Here is a 20,057-nt window from a genome sequence, read left to right on the forward strand (position 1 = left end):
CTTCTTTTCTCTTCGCAAAACCCTGTGAGGAAGAGTCCCAGCCCTGTTTTACAGATGCATCAGCAAAAACACAGAGATTTGCCCTTGGACACAAGCTAATCAGGCTTTGAACTCAGAGAATGTGATCGTAGTGCTCTGTGCTTACACACAACACTCGCTGCTTTGTAGGATGGACTGTACAGCAGCAGCCTCTTAAAAATTTTTTCATTTGCTGGATGAATAAATGAATGCATGAGGTTGCTGTAAGATAGAATCTAGAATTTATCCTTAGAATCTCCCCCACTGGCTCTGGTCTCCATGAATAGATACCTGTGGTAGGTAGGTTTCTCCTTTTCCAGGCTTTATTTTAGATGATTAAAAAAATACCAGGTGGTGCTAGTGGTAAAATCCTGGTTGCCAATGCAGAAGACGTAAGAGACACGGGTTCGATCCTTGGGTGGGGAAGATCCCCTGAAGCAGGGAATGGCAATCCACTCCAGAGCATCCCCATGGACAGAGGAGCCTGGCAGGCTACAGTCCATAGGGTTTCAAAGAGTCGGACATGACTGAAATGACTCACCTTGCCCCAAAGCAATACTTTGGACTGTGGATCCGCCCTGGAATCTACCTCTAGCTGAGCACACTAGTACAGGGGTAGTGGCCCCACACTGCCAGATTATGCCTGCTGGCCTGTCCTCTGGAATTTTATAGTGACATCAGTTTTAGATTGAGAATCTACATAGCAGTCATGGAATCTTTCAAATTGCAGGTTCCTGAATTTCTCAAAAATGAGGCAGAGTCCCAGCCCCATTTTACAGGTGCATCAGTGAAAACACAGAGATTTGCCCTTGGACACACAGCTAATCAGGCTTTGAACTCAGAGGACGTGACCCTAGTGCTCTTGTGCTTACACTCGACACTCGCTGCTTTGTAGGATGGACCGGATAGCCGCAGCCTGTAAGTCACCATTTTTGAGAAAACCAAGCCAGGCTCCTCTGTTCATAGAATTCTCCAAGCAAGAATACTGGAATGGGTTGCCATTTCCTACTCCAGGGGATCTTCCTGATGCAGGGATCGAACCTGTGTGTCTTGCATTGGCAAGCGGATTCGTTTTGCCACTGCGCCACCTGGGAAGCCCTTTGAGAAAGCTACAGAATCCTTAACCTGCTCTGAGAGACTGTATTTCTCCTTTGCTCTCTGGGAACAACAATGGCTTTCAAACTATTTCAAGCTAAACTTCAAAGACATAATCATGGACAGTCTGTGGGGGCCAAATAGAAAGCAGGTCATTAGGACCTAGAAGCACCGGCTAGAGCCAGCTACCCTGACAGATAGTCTGACGACAATAAAAGCCATAGGATTCCTAATGAAAAATGAGGACTCACCCCAGCTCCCCTGCCTCCTGCATCATCAGCCACCAAGCTGTGCATGGCTCTGTGCCAGGGGTGTCCCACTTCCCTCCCCCAGCCTACAAATAATAAGCATTTGGTCCATCCACCATGTTGGGGAGGGGTAGGCAAGCCCTCGTGCTGGAAATTCACTAGCTGAAGAATCACAGCTTTGTATCAGCTCCATCTCCCAGGGCTGTGCAGATCTGCTCCTGATTACATTCCAGCAGCTGGGCACGATCTCTTTCCTCACCACTGAAAATGATTTGGGAGGGAAATAAACAATGGAATTTGCCATATTAATATTCTCTGCACCCTGCAGGATGTGGGGTGCATACTAAGCAATGTTGAAAGCTCATCCACCAGGATCCGGAGGCGAACGTGGGCTCCAAAGGGTGAGAAGGAGCTGGTCTAAAAGAGAAAGCCCCTCAGCTCACTTTTATTCTAATTTCTGAAACTGGCTGGAGAGGTGGGCTGGTCATTCCAGCTGGGGTCTGGTAGTGACTGAGTCCCAAGCCTCAGTTTGGGGCAGGAGTCAGCAGCTCAGGGCCACAGAGGAAAGAGGCCCTTTCAGGCTTATTGAAAAGCTTAGTAATAATAAGATTGGCTATTTATTAAATACTCACTATGAATCTGTGTTAAATCATTCACAAATATTTATTTAAATTTAATTTAAATAAATAAATTTAATAATTTATTTTAATAATTTAAATAAATAAATTAAATTGATTATTTAATTTTAAAGTTATATTAATTACAAAATGTTCATGCTCATTATTTTTAAAGTAATATAGATGAACAAAATGAAAAAATAAATCCCTTGTAATCCCATCTCCCAAAGATAATCAGCATTAATGTTTGGCGTGTATATCAAACAGCAAGGAGGTATAGATATTATGCATGAGGTCAAATATCTAGATAAAAAGCCACTACACTGGTAGCAATCTGAACTCCAGTTCTTTCATTTGATGAATGTTTATTGAGAACATAAACTGTGTTCTAAGAATCAGGATTACAGATCCTTAAGGAATAAGGCAGACAAGATTTTTGTTGCCATGAACAAAATTTAGTGGGGGAACTAATCAATTCACAAACAAATGATCACTGAAAATGGCAAGTGCCACAAAGAAAAGAAAAATGAGACACCCTCACATTGTTAGAGCCTGGGTAGCTCAGTTGGTAGAGCATCAGACTTTTAATCTGAGGGCCCAGGGTTCAAGTCCCTGTCCAGGCACTAAGTTCCTATGTTTTCTTGGGCCAGAGAATACTAAACTTGGGCTTCCCTCATGGCTCAGAGGGTAAAGAATCTGCCTGCAGTGCGGGAGACACAGGTGTGATCCCTGGGCCAGGAAGATCCTCTGGAGGAGGAAATGACAACCCACTTCTATATTCTTGCCTGAAAAATCCCATGGACAGCAGAGCCTGGTGGGCTACAGTCCAAAGGGTTACAGAAGGTCAGGCACAACTGAGCACCTTCCAAATGGGGAAGGTAATAACTTGGAATAGGCCAAAGAATGACTTTTTGCAGAAACAACATTTCAATTGTTTAAAGAAACATTCAAACTGTACTTTTTTTTTAAGCAAATGCTAATACACTTAGACCTCCAAAAATCCTATGATGTAGGTATTATTATCACACCTATCACAAATGGGGAAACTGGGGCACAGAGAGGCTGAGTACCTTTTCCAAGGTCACACAGCTAGAAAGTGGTGAAGCCCAAGATCTATTGATCCAAGCAGGTTGGCTCTAAAGTCATGCTTGTGACCATTCCCCTTCACTGCCTCTGTTTGAACTGAGATCCGAATAATAAGGCTTCATCCATGCAAAGATCTGGAGGGAGTACTCAAACAGAAGGGACAGCAGGAAAAAAAACAAGGAAGTAGAAATTGTGCTTGGCATGACTGACTACCAGAGAGAATAATCAAGCTAGATTATGCAGGGCCTTGTAGCCCAGAGGAAACCCTTTGGGTTTTATCTCAAGAGTAATAGGAAGAAATTGGATATTTCCATCAGAGAACTAACTTGATCACGTTTACATTTTAAAGAGATTCCTTTGCCTGTTGAACAGAGAACAGAATTTAGGGGTTGCAAATCAGAATGGATGCATGGACCTGGAAAGGGTTCAAACTAAAGGTCAAAGTAGCTTGCACAAGGATAATAGCCCAAGAAATGGAGAGAAATAGAAAAATTTGGCCAATTTAAAGTTATACTTTCCCTCTTTAAATCTCACTCACTGCCTTAGAGAAAAGCATTGTGGAAAAAGTTTCTTGCTAAACAAAGGAAGGCCACCTTGTGGGGTTGCATTGGAGGCATAAAAATATGCCTTAATCTGAGGGGCTGGTCCTTTATAAATCATGAGCTGGAATCAATGCAAGAGTTTGTCATAAAGGTACAGGAAATAATACCTAACACCAAGTGAATAGCTAATGTGTTCCAGGTGCCATTCCAAGTTTTTTCCATATACTAACTTATCAACTCCTTATAATAATCCTATGAGAAAGGTGTTGTCATTCATCCCACTTTACAGACAGGTTAAGTCAAACCTACTCAAGGCCACAAAGCTGGTAAATGGCAGAGCTGAGTTTTCAACCCAGGCAGGTTGAATTAGAGACCATGGCTGTTAGCCATGACACTGACCTGCTTTTGAGAGATATCCACTAATCCAGCCCACAGGCCTAGGGAGCTACCAGATGGCAGATGGGCGTGCACACAGCAACAGCAGCAAGGGCCTTCCATTATTTTCTAAGATTGGTTTGGGCGTTAAGAAAAGAAAAGGTACAGATGATCCTTCTTTCCATGCTGGATTTCACATAAACCCCATTCATGCGACCACAGTCCAGGCCACCAGGAAGGAGAGGGAGCTCTCCTCATCCAGGAAAGAGAGGAAGCAACACCTGAGGCCAACTGCATATCAAGGCTTTAAAGCTGGGTACCAGGCCTGGTTCCAATTTGGGAAAGGAATACTTCAAGGCTGTATATTGTCACTCTGCTTATTTAACTTATACGCAGGGTACATCATGTGAATTGCCTGGCTGGATGAAGCACAAGCTGAAATCAAGATTGCCAGGAAAAATATCAATAACCTCAGATATGCAGATTACCCCACCCTTACAGCAGAAAGAGAAGAAGAACTAAAGAGCTTCTTGATGAAAGTGAAAGAGGAGAGTGAAAAAGTTGGCTTAAAACTCAACATTCAGAAAACTAAGATCTTGGCATCCAGTCCCATCACCTCATGGCAAATAGATGGGGAAACAATGGAAACAATGACAGACTTTATTTTGGGGGGCTCGAAAATCACTGCAGATGGTGACTACAGCCATGAAATTAAAAGACACTTGCTCCTTGGAAAGTTATGACCAACCTAGACAGCATATTAAAAAGCAGACATTACTTTGCTGACAAAGGTTGGTCTAGTCAAGGCTATGGTTTTTCCAGTGATCATGTATGGATGTGAGAGTTGGACTATAGAGAAAGCTGAGCCCCGAAGAATTGATGTTTTTGAACTGTGGTGTTGGAGAAAACTCTTGAGAGTCCCTTGGACCTCAAGGAGATCCAACCAGTCCATCCTAAAGAAAATCAGTCCTGAATATTCATTGGAAGGACTGATGCTGAAGCTGGAACTGCAATACTTGGGCCACCTGATGCGAAGAACTGACTCTTTGGAAAAGACCCTGATGCTGGGAAAGATTGAAGGCAGGAGGAGAAGGGGACAACAGAGGATGAGATGATTGGATTACATCACCGACTCGATGGACATGAGTTTGAACAAGTTGATAGACAGGGAAGCCTGGCATGCTGCAGTCTATGGGTTTGCAAAGAGTCAGACACGATTGAGTGACTGAACTGAAATGAACTGACCAGGCCTAGGCAACTTGGATGGAGAGTCTCAAGGTGGCAAGTCAGGAGATATGAGGAGATCAATTTGACAATAAACTGGCAACTATTCAACTGACTGCCCAAACTCTAGGCCATGGGAGTAGCTTTGTAAATTTTTATTGAAAAAAATGAATAAATGCATGAAGTAGACCCCAGTCAAAAGTGCAGATGGCGGGTGCTTTTTGGCATGGCAGCCAGAGCCCACGTTAACCCTGTTACTCTAGATTCATTCTCTTGTCCCCTTGTCCTCCTTTAATTTTATGTATGCCCCTTGTTATCACTTAACTTTAGTAAACATGTCATTGTTGTTGTTTAATTGAATTATAGTTGATTTACAATGTTGTTAGTTTCAGGTACACAGCAAACTGACTCAATTACATATTTGAGTCAGTATATATATTTTATATATATATTTTATATATATAAAAAACTTTTTTAGATTCTTTTCCCTTATAATCTATTACAAAACATTGAGTACAGTTCCCTGTTCTATACAGTACCTCCTTGTTGTTTATCTATGTTTTTATATAATAGTGTGTATCTGTTAATCCCATCCTCTTCATTTACCCCTCTCCTCCCCCTTTATTCTTTGGTAACCATAAATATGTTTTCTATGTCTGTTGGTCTATTTCTGTTTTGTAAATGAGTTCATTTGTATCTTTTTTTTAAGATTCTACATATAAGCAATATCATACTTCCCTGTTTCTCTCCTTCCATTTCTCCCTCTCTCGTGGATGGACCTAGAGATTATCATTCTAAATGAAGTAAGCCAGACAGAAAGTAAATGTGTTTTTTATGTGCTTGTCTTCCCTACTGGAACAAAAGTTTCAGAAGAGTGGGTCTGGACGTTTTTATTCACTCAACACTTCTTAACAGTGACTGCCACATAGAGGACCCTCAGTAAATATTTGTTGATTGAATGATGAAGGTATCATTCAAATGAATCATCTCATTCACGCCTCAGAATTTTGCCAAGTAGACAGAGAAGGAGTTAGTAGAGGGCCCATTTTATGGATGCTGACACTAAAGTCAAAAAGGCTAAGTGTGCTAAAGCTGACACAGGTACTGAGGACCTGAAGCTTAGTTCTGATAACTCATCTAGTGTCCTTCAGTACACCATGCTGCTGCTGCGTCGCTTCAGTCGTGTCCAACTCTGTGCAACCCCATAGAAGGCAGCCAACCAGGCTTCCCGTCCCTGGGATTCTCCAGGCAAGAACACTGGAGTGGGTTATCATTTCCTTCTCCAATGCATGAAAGTGAAAAGTGAAAGTGAAGTCACTCAGTCATGTCTGACTCTAGCGACCCCATGGACTGCAGCCTACCAGGCTCCCCCGTCCATGGGATTTTCCAGGCAAGAGTACTGGAGTGGGGTGCCATTGTCTTCTCCGCCGTCTCCCTAATGTTTCCACCGAGTTATTGTGTAACAATTCTATTGTGAATCAATAAAAGAAACACCCAAACAAAGAGTGTCTCTGTATTACCTGCTGAATTACTGTTGAGGACATTATATACTACTAATAATCAGAGACTTTATGTTAAGAATCCATGGGATTTTAGTGCCAATAACAATTCTGGGTCTCCTAAAAACTGCTGTTTCCTCTGTCAGACAGAATCTTATAAATTATCGGATTTCATTTCTTGTCTTGACTCTCAGGAAACACAAAAATTGAATTAGTGCTTAATTACAGTAATAATCTAATTTCTGGTCCAATTACAATCCTTTCCTCCTATACATGATTTTCTGATCTTTATTTTCATTTTAACCAATTATGTTATGGATACAGTGTTGGTTGTTAGCTATATCAAATCCCTTTTAGAAATAGCTATGGTAGAAAATTTAGAAAACAAGCAATAACTGCTGCTGCTACTGCTGCTGCTAAATCGCTCAGTTGTGTCAGACTCTTCACGACCCCATGGACTGCAGCCTACCAGGCTCCTCCGTCCATGGGATTTTCCAGGCAAGAGTACTGGAGTGGGGTGCCATTGCCTTCTCCAAAGCAATAACTAGCACTAATCAAATGGTTGCCATAGGCCAGGGGTCGATTTTATACATGTATTAACTGACTTCATCATCAAAAACAGGAACTTTATATTGCCAGAGATACCAAATGTTGTAATATGGCATAATGAAATTAACATTCTGAATTATTTTTTTAAAAATGACATGTTCCTTCTTGCTCCCTTTGCCAAAACCCTTCACCCAAACCTTCCCCTTCCCCATTTAAGACTCACTCCATCACCCCCCACTTCCATTATCTCAGTTGTTTGCTAATTAGATTCCCTTGGCCTTTCAGTCTACTCTTCAAAGAGCGGCTAGAATTATGCTGTGAAAACAAAAGTCAGATCACCTCACTCTCTGCTCAAAACTTTCAATGACTTTCCTTCTTAGAATAATGTCAAGGTCCTTTCAAGGATCAACAAAGCCCTACAAGATCTGGCTCCATATGTCTCTGGCCTTATCCCTGACTCTGATCTGCAGTCACACTGTCCTTCCATGAATATTCCAGGCAGCATTTCACCTCAGGGTCTTTGCATTTGCTGTTGTTGAAGCTTGGAATATACTTTTTTGGATATAGCTGTATGGCTTGCTCCCTTGTCACTTTCAGGGGTCAAATGTTACTCTCGGAGAAAGGCCTTCCCTGATCACCTACATCCCCTCCCTCAATATTTCCCATGCCTTGTCTTGTTCCATATTTCTCCCAAGCACATTTAACTAACATTCTGTTTATTTTTACCTGTTTATCAATTCTATTGACAGACTCTCCAAAAGAAAGCATTATTGTCTATCTTGTCCTTTGCTACAATTCCAGTTGACTAGACCAATGTTAGGGATATAATAGATGCCCAAAAAGTATTTTCTAAATTAATGAATCAGTGTGAGAGGTAGAGGCATATCTTATCACAAACCTACTATATTTTGCAAATGCACAAAATATATAAGACTGAAATATTCACTGTAATTATTAAACTGTCTTTCCAAACTCCTTCCTTCCTCCCACATACTAACACTATCAGATAAATTGAGTTAACATTGACCAGTACATTAACAATTACATTGTCTCAGCAATTTAGGTACGTGGGATCTTCAGATGTTCAGGGCATCTTGCCTGGCTGAGCTGAAGTTCCAACACTGCCCCACAGAGACTTCCTTTCTCTCCAGTATCATTTTCTCCAAGATCTTTTTCATTTATCAATATCTACGAGAACTTTTATTTTGTAACTTGGGAAGGTGGGATAATAGGATTTGCAGGAATGAGAGCTAGGGGCAGAGGAAAAATAAAAGGACAGTGATACAGGTAGGGACCAAGTCTCTGTATTCATTGCTACAACTGCAGCTTCTATAAGTGCTAGGCACATAACAGGCAATCAGTAAAGATTGACTTATTGAGTTGTTCACATATCCCTTTGGACTGAGTCTGAATATTTAGGGCTGGAAAGATGAAGGCCTGAAGTTAGAATTTTTTTCTTGGAAGCTTGCTGAGATTCTGAGCAGAAAATTCCCCCCAGCTGTGCCTGGCAGCTTTGGAACCTTGAAGAGGTAGAACCCCCAGGATGACAACGATATCCAGGAGTGAGCAGGGCCAGCAGTGATGCTATTTTAAGGGGCTCTTGGGCAAGTACAAGGTACCTCACGGTGGCTGTAGCTGACAGATTGGGGGCACACGAGACACTTTTTGGGGGGAACTCCCAGTAACAATGGAGGCACTTTGAGAGTATAACTCCATCAGAAACAATAGGCTCACAAGGTTAGGTTTGAGTGTCACGTGACATCACAGAATTTAGACTTGGAAGGCGTTTTAGAATCGTTTCAACAACTCGTCATTCCATTTAGAAGTGTCTTTCATCTTCCTGGAAGAACAAAAACACATAAGTATAGCATAATTTAGTCTCTCTTTTCTCTCATATGTCTGTCTTTGAGTTTATCTAGATTGTTGTAAATCCATATCAGCCCCCACACCTATCAACATTGAGGATTTTCTTCTCTCGAACTGTCTGGCTCATTCTGCAGGTGAGAGCTTTTGTTTCTCTCCACTGCAAGTGTGCCTCACAGCTGACACTCCTGCCAAGTATCTTCTTCCAGTTTTAATTGCTAGTCTTGGTATGGGGTGGTTCTCCTTCTCCTTTGGAAGAAAAAGAGCATTCATTTAATTTCTAACCCAATTAAACCATGAGCTCATGAGCTCATGCTCTGTGGGCCAGAGTGATGGGCTCCAGAGACATGAGCAGAATAGAAATTGCCAACATTAACATGATTCCCTCTTCCCCATCCAGGAATGACTAACACAGGGTGAGATTATGTTTGTGCTTCAGTAGCTTTTTTCAATTATTTAATCAGCAGGTACAAATTCAAAAAACAAGCTTCTAAAAATGTTGAGGACTTTCTGGCATTCTTGGGAACCACCAGGGCAATAACTCAGGGGGTTGAGAAGAGCCCTCTAAGAGCTGCCTAGTGATGCTGATTCCAACACTCTTGATTCCATGACTTTGTGGGGGTTGCATTCAGCTTCAAAGAGTTACACTGGTGATAAACTGGCCACAGAGCCAGTTTATCACAGTAGAAAGCTACGGCTGCTTTGCTCTTGGTGGAAATAGGAGACCCCTCTTTAAGCCTCAGTCTTGGGCAGCAAGATAGCAATTAGCTATAGAGGCAGTTCTGCATGGCAGAAGAGCACTGGGTCAGGAGTCAAGAGATCAGGGCTGTTTAGGTGCTTCTTAGCTGTGAGGATTTAGGTCAGTCTCCCAATTCTATAGTCTTCAGTATCTTTTTCTGTGAAACAAAATGGCTGTGCCAGATGATCTCAAAGATTCCAGTGGTCTTGACTTTCTCAGAGGGTGAATATCAGTGAATGGCACTTAGATACTTGCTGATGCTTGCATCTTTCCTTCTCCGGCCTGCCTCTGCTTCTGGTCATGGAATGCAGTCACATTGGAAAAATATTTCTTTGAGTTCATTTCCAAGGCAGCTTATTGCAGTTTCTTGAGTCTGAGAGACCTGAGCCAGGGCTCTGATGAAGACTATGGACAGGGTAACAGATACACAATAGGGTGCACAGGAAGAGAGATGTGTGGTCTTAGGGGAGTAAGGCCAGCAATACAGAGAAATCTAGGTTTGGTGGAGTGGGCAAAATGATAAGAAAGAAAAACAATAGTCCAACCTTCAATAGGAGGGTGAGAATAGGATGGGATGCCAAAATTTCCCTCAGTTCAGTTCAGTTCAGTCGCTCAGTCGTGTCCGACTCTTTGCGACCCCATGAATCACAGCACTCCAGGCCTCCCTGTCCATCACCAACTCCCGGAATTCACCCAGACTCACGTTCATCAAGTCAGTGATGCCATCCAGCCATCTCAGCCTCTGTCGTCCCCTTCTCCTCCTGCCCCCAATCCCTCCCAGCATCAGAATCTTTTCCAATGAGTCAACACTTCGCATGAAATACTTCGCCAAAGTACTGGAGTTTCAGCTTGAGCATCATTCCTTCCAAAGAAATCCCAGGGCTGATCTCCTTCAGAATGGACTGGTTGGATCTCCTTGCAGTCCAAGGGACTCTCAGGAGTCTTCTCCAACACCACAGTTCAAAAGCATCAATTCTTAGGCGCTCAGCTTTCTTCACAGTCCCACTCTCACATCCATACATGACCACAGGAAAAACCATAGCCTTGACTAGACAGACCCCCTAAGATGGGCCAAAGGACTAAAGAAAGGGAATGACCCCTGAAAAGAACTGCTTAATGTTGCAAACATGTGATCAGGCCCTTGGGTACTATGAAAGCTCCTTTGCCACTTCCCACAATTGATTGCATGAGCTTTTGAACCCTTTGGAGAAGGAAATGGCAAGCCACTCCAGTATTCTTGCCTGGAGAATCCCATGGACAGAGGAGCCTGGTAGGCTGCAGTCCATGGGGTCGAGGACACGATTGAGCGACTTCACTTTCACTTTCACTTTGAACCCTTCTCTCTCACAAGCACACACTCACACAGCAGGGATTATGTGTGTCCTTGAACTCACTGTATGCAATTTTATACTAGAAAGTGTGGAAAAGCTCTGCTACCAAGAGAAGAAAAAAAAAACATGATCTGTATAGTGTTTAATAATAAAATCTCCTGACGTTTTACTATTAGGTATTAAGAATAAAAAATAAAGCAGTGGTAAAACATGTGGTAGAACATACCCAACATCTATTTGAAAAATGAAATAGGGAATTCATGAGCTAATTAATTAAATTAATAAGGGAATTAAAAACTCATCTATTTATAAGGATGGTTCTGTCCTGCAGTGGGGTAAGGGCCCTGTTTTCTAACAACATGTTTTACTTTTTTCTCTTTTTTTGAGGAAATCTCTGTAAATTCCTTTTTCTGTGAATAAATCAAATAAGTGTATCTCAAACATTTACAGATTCTATGTAAGGCTTTATAAGCAAGAGGAAGGCTTGGAAAAGTACTGCCTAAAGACCAGATCATTCTGTGTTGCCACCAGCCAATCTGAAATGCTGAGAAACAAATGTTCTCAATCATTTTGTATAGTTTAGCAGGCTCATTTTCTCACAGCTGTGTGAGATAAAAACAAGTAACTGATTTTTTCCTGAGTATACCAAATTCCAATTGCAGAACTTATACAAGAAAAGAATCTACTTAAAGGCACATATTCTTGTTTCATATTCTTTGACATGTACAAATGGAAGACAATATTCCATCATTTCATCTGCTTTCTCTTCCAGTAACCAAGACAGGAATCTATCAGTGTGTGTGTGTTAATGCCTTCCATATAAAATTATGACAATGTATTGCTGAGTAGAGTTCTTTAAGTAAGTCAAGAAATACAAAAATCAAAGTTCTCTTAACTACATTAACTTCTCTTCTTGCATAAACATTTCCCACTCGGAGCATCATCATTGCAGGTTCCTGGTGATGCTTGAGACATCCTGGATGTCTCGGGGTGGCTCTGGCTGAGAAAAGAGTGTCTCAAAGCCTTGCAGAAATGGTAGCTGAAGGTACAGAATTTAGGTCAAGATGAAATAAACAGAAGTCAAAGCTGACTCTTTCTGTAGATAATACACACTAAGCCAGGGAGATTGGACACGGGTATTCTAAATGAAAGGAGGCAACAGATGCCCATGTCCAGACCATTCCATTAATGCATCTGGGGATCCAAAGCTGGTCTCCAGAGGAAGCATAAGGCACCAAACAATAATGGACACTAAAACATTCTCAGGAAGGTAGCAAGATGGAGAAAATTGTATTTCCAGAATTTTAAAATTCTATAAATTACCTTGGGGTTGAGGGAGTGACTCTTAAGAGTTATGCTCAAGATTACTAACTGATTTCTAAAGGGTGAGTCCATTTAACTACAGAGATTCTGTTCTGCAAGATAAAAGAGCCCATCTGGACCAGAGATAAATTGCTTGGGACCATTGAGAATGTGTGCCATCTGTCTGCTGTCTTCTTTTCGTCTTTTTTCTATACAGCATTCATCTTTTCTTCTAAATAATTAGGAAAATATTTAACAAATATGAGTTGAAGAATGGCTACATTATTAGCCTGCAGTCTGGTTGGCCCTGAGAATACTTCACAGTGGGGAATTTCCTAGATCTATTCTCCTTCCCCACCTCCAACCAACACCTTCCTCCAAAGTGGATTTCCATCGTTCTGGGTGTTCATGACTCCTCACACATGTTGTCTCTTCTTGGTTTGGTGATTCTGATCCAGTCAATCTATGAAAAGATACATTTGAAAACTGCATGGGATGCTATAGCATGGCCCCCAGACTCTAAGCTCAAATCTTTGACTCCAGATTCCCTGGCCCTCAAAATGCTCTGAATTGATCCCTAAACACCATATTTCATTTGAACAGGAAGATCAGACAGCATGGTTCACAGCAGAAAATGAAAGATTGGAAATCAGGAAGTCTGAATCCTAATTTTATTCAAGTCATGAACTTGCTATGTGGCCTTACCATATCCAAGTTAGTCCTCACCAAATACCATGGGATCCTCTAACTTCCCCAGCACCCCATTTATTTGGGTTAGGACCATGTGACTACATATTTGCCAATGAAATATAAACAGAAGTGGCCTCTGTCACTTTCAGGCCAAGGCAGTTAAGAACCAGTGTGCATCCTCACGCTCTCACTCCCTGCTGCGACCTTGGAGGTTGCCTGTTCCAGATGGCAGAGCTACAAGATGGAGAAAGATCACTGAGTTGTATCTAATGGTGACATGAAAAATAAACTTTTATTGTGTTAAGTCACTGGTGTACTGCATTTGTCTGTTGCAGCCAACATTAATAACCAGTAAAGACAGCCTGCCTTTCTGTGACCCAGCTTTCTTATCCAACTCCAATATACTGAACCACATTAAAAGAACAGGAAATGAAGTCCCAGAGTTGAAATTGTTTCAAAATAGAAAGTTAATATTACATAAGTAAATTGTCATCTCTTGGGTGCAGGAGCCACCCAATACAGATGGCATTTACTAAATGTGAAGTGTGCTCATCACTGTGGATGAGTCTCCATTCCTACTGGTTGGGGCTGCAAGGGGGTCTTCTTTCTTTTGAAAACCCCATGGCTCCTTCACAGTGCCTAACTATGTGGGACACAACAGACATTTGCCAAGTACCAAATGTGGTGACCAAAGATAAAAATTGGGTTTATTCATCTGAAGCATGTTAGAGTTCACACTAATTTTCTGTAACTTGTCACCAACCAGCTATCAACAGGTTCAGATTAGTCCTGGTGGAGAGCTTCCTAGGCCACCAATGGACAGTGATCTTTTAAAACTATCCTAAAGCAGCTGCTTGGAAATGTAACTATGGGAATTTGGGCTAGATACATTTTTAGAGGCCATCTAAATTCGCTGAGTATGGTGGCTCAGATGGTAAAGAATCTGCCTGCAATGTGGGAGACCTGGGTTCAATCCCTGGGTTGGGAAGATGCCCTGGAAAAGGGAATGGCTACCCATGCCAGTATTTTTGCCTGAAGAATCCCATGGACAAAGGAGCCTGGCAGGCTACAGTCCATGGGGTCACAAAGAGTCAGACACAACTGAGCAACTAACATGTGTGGTAAATTCAATTCTTGCAGTGATGGAGAACTCATTTTCCCAATAGAAATCCAATCCCATTAATGTAGTTGTAAAAATATTTCTTTTATTTAATTTAAATGATTCTCCTGCATCTTCCATTTATTGTTTAGGTGTTTGATGTCTGGAACAATGCATTTAAGTCTATTTCCTTTTTCACGTGACAGTTTTTCAATGCTTGAAGACAAATATTAACTCTCCATTTAGATTTCTATTTTGCATGTTAAACTTGCTCAGTTTTTTCTACAAATCTTCATATAACATTTTATTATTTCCTAAATTTATTTATGTACTACTCTTTCCCAGGAAAATTTAAGAATGAAGCAAATATACCAATCCAAAGGGTTTCTGAATTTGAATATCAAATATGGCTCTGCATTTCCTGGCAGCTAAGACAAAGAGTTTAGGACGAATTTACATAGCTGTCAATATCAGAAACAGAATGCTTACATAGCTGTCAATATCAGAAACAGAATGCTTACAAAAAAGTTGTTTCTAGACTCTTCGCCATTCTTATCATCTTTCTCTTAAAGCATTCTAGCTTACCACTATTTTTCTTAAACTACTAGAGGAACCAGAAATCAAATTGCCAACATCCGCTTGATCATCAAAAAAGCAAGAGAGTTCCAGAAAAACATCTATTTCTGCTTTATTGACTATGCCAAAGCCTTTGACAGTGTGGATCACAATAAACTGTGGAAAATTCTGGAAGAGATGGGAATACCAGACCACCTGACCTGCTTCTTGAGAAATCCGTATGCAGGTCAGGAAGCAACAGTTAGAACTGGACATGGAACAACAGACTGATTCCAAATAGGAAAAGGAGTATGTCAAGGCTGTATATTATCACCCTGCTTATTTAGCTTATATGCAGAGTACATCATGAGAAACACTGGACTGGAAGAAACACAAGCTGGAATCAAGATTGCTGGGAGAAATATCAATAACCTCAGATACGCAGATGACACCACCCTTATGGCAGAAAGTGAAGAGGAACTAAAAAGCCTCTTGTTGAAAATGAAAGTGGAGAGTGAAAAAGTTGGCTTAAAGCTCAACATTCAGAAAACGAAGATCATGGCATCTGGTCCCATCACTTCATGGGAAATAGATGGGGAAACAGTGTCAGACTTTATTTTGGGGGGCTCCAAAATCACTGCAGATGGTGACTGCAGCCATGAAATTAAAAGATACTTACTCCTTGGAAGGAAAGTTTTGACCAACCTAGATAGCATATTCAAAAGCAGAGACATTACTTTGCCAACATAGGTTCGTCTAGTCAAGGCTATGGTCTTTCCTGTGGTCATGTATGGATGTGAGAGTTGGACTGTGAAGAAGGCTGAGAGCCAAAGAATTGATGCTTTTGAACTGTGGTGTTGGAGAAGACTCTTGAGAGTGCCTTGGACTGCAAGGAGATCCAACCAGTCCTTCTGCAGGAGATCAGCCCTGGGATTTCTTTGGAGGGAATGATGCTGAAGCTGAAACTCCAGTACTTTGGCGAAGTGTTTCATGTGAAGTGTTGACTCACTGGAAAAGACTCTGATGCTGGGAAGGATTGGGGGCAGGAGGAGAAGGGGACGACAGAGGATGAGATGGCTGGATGGCATCACTGACTCAATGGACGCGAGTCTGAGTGAACTTTTGGAGTTGGTGATGGACAGGGAGGCCTGGAGTGCTATGATTCATGGGGTTGCAAAGAGTTGGACACGACTGAGCTACTGAACTGAACTGATAAACAAAAATTAACATAACCCTTCAGATAAATCAATAGTTTGTTTAGAATAAGCTTATGAAAGAGTAAGTACGACTTAAATAAAAAGCTATTTTCTGAATATTATTTTTGTGGATCAAGAGTATACAAGATGCTTTATATATATATTGCAATTCTCCAACAGTCTTGAAAAGAAAAGTAAGAGTATTGCCATTTAATAAACTAAGAAATTTAGTAACTTACCAAAGGTCACAATTATTACAGATCCAGGTCTGTCTGGAACCAAAGCTTATATCATTTTCATGAGTCAACAGTTCTCAACTGAAAAGATTATATCATTTCTAAAGGTGCCTCGCTGAATACTCCAGGCGTGTTGAGTCAGAGGGAGAATATGGTTGGAGGTTTTAGATCTGACATTTTCTTAAAAACAACACTGGAAACTGTTTTCATCTTCTTCCAGCTTCTTAAGGAATCACAGAAACACATGTGAGTTGGGGGTGGTTTTGTTATGTACACTTCAGCAGTTACTCATTTTTGGGGGGGTAAACTCAATGCAAACTGAGTTTGGATCCACTGGGCTTTGTCAAACACAGGTGCTTATGTACTGATTCAAGTTTGGGTTGGCAGAGTAATGTTCAATATGGAGGTTTACATCTTTAAAATATATGGAAATACACAGCAAGGGAATGGCGAAATTTCCTCCCTATTGACTAAAGAGAGGCCCCTCAAATCAAGCCTTTTCTCTCTATTCCCAGGGCCACCAACTTAGACCAAACTCTTATTAGCCCTCATGTTTACTACTGCAATAGCTTCTCATGTATCTCCTATAGCCAGCCTTTCCCCAAACCTTGCCCATCCTCCACACAGTCCCCAGAGTTTTGTCCTTAAACATAGATCTATTTTATCACTTTCTTGCTTATAAATATCTGTCAATTTCCATTGCCCAAAAGATCAAGTTGAAAATCTCTATCACGACACATGAGACTCTTTACTATTAGGTATTAATTTGTCACTCTTGGCCCATTTCTCTTCCTCTCTCCCTTCTACCCCATGCTGTCTGTGTGTGTGTGTGTCTTAGTAGCTCAGTCTTGTCCAACTCTTTGCAACCCCATGGACTGTAGCCCTCCAGGCTCCTCTGTCCATGGAATTCTCCAGGAAGAATACTGGAATGGGTTGCCATTCCCTTCTCCAGGGAATTTTCCCAATCCAGGGATCAAACCTGGTCTCCCACATTGCAAGCAGATTCTTTACTGTCTGAGCCACCAGGGAAGCCCATCCCATGCTCTAGCCACACTTGATTTCTCAGCATTCCCCATGGTGACTTTTCACTACTCTGAGTCTATGTATGAGTGGCTCACTCTTCCTAGAAACGCCCTTCCTCTACACCTGGAAAACTTCCACCTTTAAAACCAAGCTTAAAAGTTGTCTCCTCAATTAAGCCTTTCCTGACTTTCCTAGCAAGAGTTGGATTCTCTCTCAAGGCTCTGGGTTCTCATAGTCTTACCTCTATTAGGTCACTTAGAGTTTCTTTTGGGGGCTTCCCAGATGGCCCTAGTGGTAAAGAATCTGCCTGCCAAAACAGGAGGCACAAGAGGCACAGGTTTGACCCCTGGGTCTGGGATATCCTCTGGAATAGGAAACAGCAACCCACTCCAGTATTCTTGCCTGGAAAATTCCATGGGCAGAGGAACCTGGCAGGCTACAATTCATGTGGCCACAAAGAGTCAGACACAACTGATCACACACACATAATCTTTTTTACATTTTATTCTTTCCTACCGTCAGCAATCTTTAAGGCCATAATTATACATTATTTAAGTAGGTAAGTCCATGGGGTCAGACATATACTTAAGAGTAAGACACGACTTAGTGTCTAAACAACAATCCTCAAAGTCTGGCCCAAAGAAAGTCTTCAATAAATGTTTATTGGACAAATTTCCCCATCACAGTAGCCAAATTGTGTGCACAACACCAGGATTTGACAGCTATGAACACCAAAACTGAATAAGGATTATTTTCTGTGCACAGAGTCAGTACAGATCAAGTGGGAATGAATGATAGTCACCATTTATAGATAACACAACTCCAAAATCTATATTTGAAGACTACCCAAAATAGAAGTATGATGACCTGGATGTAACTTCAGAGAGACTTACCTGGATTATGGTTTTTATGATAATGTTTATTTAATTTTTCTTATAATAAAATTAATATGTATTCTGATGATAAAACTTTAAAAATATATATAGCTAGACAAGTAAAAAAATTATTCATAATCTAATCACCCAGAGAAATTTATGTTAACTAACATTTTAGTGTATCTATTTTCACAAACACAGTAATTTGGTCACATTTTCTTGAAGCATGCTTTTTTGCTTAACAATGTGTTGTGAAGATTTTAATGTAAATAAATTTTATTCTAAACCATACTATATATCATCCTGTTATGTGTATATATAGTAATGAACACACTGAACACCAAATTTGCTTCCAATTTTTTGCATTATTATTAGTGTCAAGAAACATCCTAGTAGCTACTGACATTTTGTGCGAAAAGGTCTCCAGGAAGATTGTGTTAATTTTCTAGTAATGAGCCAAGTATAAGAATGTCTATCTCTAAACTCTTGCTAACTATAAGCATCTCCCAAAACTTATCACCTCTGGCAAAAATATTCCAAGACCCAAAATAGAGTTCAGCCCTCACCAGGGTCTGTGCCCAACAGTATCAGCTGACCAAGTACTGTTGTTTTTCTGAATATGAGTTTCTAGCAGCTATCTTTGGAGATTTCGATTGGGAAGTCTGGGATGGGTCCTAGGAATCGCTAGTGGCTCTGCAGCCACTTCCCATGTAAGCCAAAGGGTCAGATCCACGGGCCAACTGTGATAGGCCAGTTAAGGTTCATACCTTTCAAGGACTGGCTGAGAGACCAGCTGGCTCTCTCCAAAAGATTCTAAATGATGGCCTTTATTTCCCTATTTGTCATCTCAAATGAGACTAGATAAAACCAAGAATAATGACAATAATTATATCAAGTTGTTTACTATATCCTGAGCACTTCTCAGACATTAGTTCATTCTACTCTCACAGCATTTTTATGAGTCCTAAGGCTCAGTTTCCCTATCTCTAAAATGGAGATAACAATCTACAGGTCAAATATTTACAAAATATTTCCTTATAAAATTTTTTTTATTTACCAAAAGTTCCTTTCCTTTGGATGGCTCATAACCATTATGAGTAATAATATTACTTTAGTCAGAGCTTTAATTGTTATCACAACACTAGGCCTAGCCTGTTATGAGAAGCAATATAAAGAGAATTCAGTGGGAAATGATTCCAGCTAACCTTTATCCAAATGGGCCAGAATTAGATGTGGAGCTTATAAAGCAACAGTGTGGCAACATTAGGGGAAATGTGATGATGAAAAATCTTGTTGAAAAAGAAGAAAATCCCACCTCTCTAGAACCTTTTCATTTTCTGTTTTGCCCCCTCAGTCTCCTGATAAAGCTCTGATAAAGCTGCTGTTACCACGATTCCTGGCTGCTTCTCTAATGGCTGGAGCCATGGCACCTCTCTGAGGGTGGGGCTTAGTTGGAGAATCTCCAAACCCAACCAAGCCTGGTACACTCTGCTGAGAATAAGAAAAACCCAGTCAAGGCCCAAAGCCCAGCCACAACTCCAAGTCCAAGCTAAGATGCTCAGAGCACTTGAGATAAAGACAAAGAATTCAGAATAAATCTGTAGGCTGTGTCTTGATTAGGAAAGCAGTCCCCAGATCCTTGAAAAGAGTTCAAAGAGGAAAAGAGGTGTTGGACAGCTATTCAGAGATTAGAGAGAAGTGAAGCATGTCATTTTAGATACACAGAACAGACCTATCGTTAATCTGCCCTGTTATTATAAATCATAGAGCAGTCAAGGGGTCTGGAAAATGCCATCTCAGACAGTTTCTTCAGCCATCATACAGGCATAGGAAGGCAAGGTCTTCTTTAGCGTTAAGATGGAACTAGGACTACTTCACCAGCTCCCCTGGTAGCT

The 20,057-nt window shown here is 41.1% G+C and overlaps 1 non-coding gene across 1 annotated transcript; it reads left to right on the forward strand.

Annotated features, from left to right (window-relative positions):
- The first annotated feature begins 2,528 nt into the window (after nt 1-2,528).
- On the forward strand, nt 2,529-2,601 carry TRNAK-UUU (transfer RNA lysine (anticodon UUU)). The gene has a single exon. It is a non-coding gene; the product is annotated as a tRNA-Lys (tRNA).
- Nucleotides 2,602-20,057: the final 17,456 nt, after the last annotated feature.

Source organism: Bubalus kerabau, chromosome 6, assembly GCF_029407905.1.
Source record: "Bubalus kerabau isolate K-KA32 ecotype Philippines breed swamp buffalo chromosome 6, PCC_UOA_SB_1v2, whole genome shotgun sequence".
Taxonomy (NCBI): Eukaryota; Metazoa; Chordata; class Mammalia; order Artiodactyla; family Bovidae; genus Bubalus; species Bubalus kerabau.